The 1,966-nt window shown below is 48.7% G+C and overlaps 1 non-coding gene across 1 annotated transcript; it reads right to left on the reverse strand.

The window, feature by feature from the left end:
* Nucleotides 1-491: 491 nt before the first annotated feature.
* Nucleotides 492-566, reverse strand: Trnas-cga (transfer RNA serine (anticodon CGA)). Its single transcript has one exon. It is a non-coding gene; the product is annotated as a tRNA-Ser (tRNA).
* Between the last annotated feature and the right edge of the window lie 1,400 nt (nucleotides 567-1,966).

Raw genomic sequence — 1,966 nt, forward strand, 5'->3', positions numbered from 1 at the left:
CGAGGCAACTGTGGTGCACCACGGACCATACATGATAGGCATGAACAATGGCTCGAAGATGTGAAGATATATACGGGCGAACAGACGTGCAGCTGTTGGCCAGCTGACCACGCACAGTTACCAAGGGGCTACCAACAGTGTCTCCTCAACACTCCTACGCTGACTGCTGTTCATAGGCGACGAAGGCTGTAATTTGCACACCAGTACCACAGCTCGACGTCCATTGGGTGCCGACAGGTGGCCTTTCCACATGAGTCACGTTTTATGCTGCATCTGACACATGGCCATTGACATTACGGATTGAAACGTCTGAAACCAAACAGCTAGCAACAATCGTCGGAGAGCTGTGGTCTGGAAAATGCTTTCGTAGATTTCTCTAGGTGATCACGACATTCTGAAACACACAATGGATGAACACATGACCAGAATGAGATTTTCGCTCTGCAGCGGAGCGTGCGCTGATATGAAACTTCCTGGCAGATTAAAACTGTGTGCCGGACCGAGACTCGAACTCGGGACCTTTGCCTTTCGCGGGCAAGCGCTCTACCAACTGAGCTACCCAAGCACGACCCCTGGCTGTGGCTAAGCCATGTCTCCCCAATATCCTTTCTTTCAGGAGTGCTAGTTCTGCAAGGTTCGCAGGAGAGCTTCTGTAAAGTTTGGAAGGTTTGAGATGTGGTAGTGGCAGAAGTAAAGCTCTGAGGACGGGGCGTGAGTACGGCTTGGGTAGTTCAGTTGGTAGAGCACTTGTCCGCGAAAGGGAAAGGTCCCGAGTTCGAGTCTCGGTCCGGCACACAGTTTTAATCTGCCAGGAAGTCTCATATCAGCGCACACTCCGCTGCAGAGTGAAAATCTCATACATGTGTTTATTATCCTAGAGGACCACGTCCATCTGTATTTGCAGTTTTGTTTTTTCTCGGCATAACGGCATCTACCAGCATTATAATGCAAAGTATCACATAACTCGCAGTGTACATGGGTGATTCGAAGAGCACGAGAATGGGTTTACCGTACTTCCTTGGCCAGCAAGATCCCCATACTTAAGCCCAGTCGAGACTACGTGCTACTAACTCGATCGTGCTCTTCGCGCCACGGATCCTCATCCGAGAAACCTAGTGCAGTTGCATACGACACTGGAGTCGGCATCGCTTTGCATTCCTGTTGGTAGCTTCAAAACGTCGCTGGCTCACTTCCTGCATGTCTCCCGGCGTTCCGTATTCCAAAACATGGTTATTCAGGCTTTTGACAGGTGATCACTTTAATGTGACTGGACAGTGTAAATAGCTAGTGAACTAACGTAGAAATACAGCTATTTTCGAGACTTTTGCTGATCCTTGATCCATTTCATTAAGAAGACGGCAATTTTCGCCCATGTAGCGTTTACAGTTCAAAGATAGTCCTTTTAGGAACTTATACCACGCCTCGCGTATGGTTGCACCAGGAAGGGGCCTTCACTAGTTGGATGGTGGTGTGTGGCAACCTACCACAGCTGTGAATATGAACTCATGTTGGTTACCAAAGGTAGCCCCTTTCTGGACACATTACTGTTTTCTTTGAGTGCCGATGATTCAAGTAGCGCCGAAAGCTAGCGGTCGGTCTAACTTCCCTGGTCTGCTCTTCTACAGGCAACGCGTGTTTTCCACGGTTATCGCCAAGGCACGTTTTCTTTGGTGACCGCCAAGGCATACTGCTTGCTCACCACGTTTCACTTACTTCACCTGAGTGCCTATCGCCTCAGTAGGTCGGGAATGGCTGCCGGTATTGTGGACAAGAACAATTAACAACCTCTTCGCTAGACGCATCAATTAGATACATCGGAATTACTGTGATCGCTCATACAGTAACTGCAACCGCCTCGACACATAGGCATCTCTATACTGCCTCTAAGGTAATCTTCGACGTTCTACTCCAGTGTACTATCATTAGACAGACTCTCTTTCGCTCGTCCTCATTTCCATGTTTGATT

Source organism: Schistocerca serialis, chromosome 1, assembly GCF_023864345.2.
Source record: "Schistocerca serialis cubense isolate TAMUIC-IGC-003099 chromosome 1, iqSchSeri2.2, whole genome shotgun sequence".
Lineage (NCBI taxonomy): Eukaryota > Metazoa > Arthropoda > Insecta > Orthoptera > Acrididae > Schistocerca > Schistocerca serialis.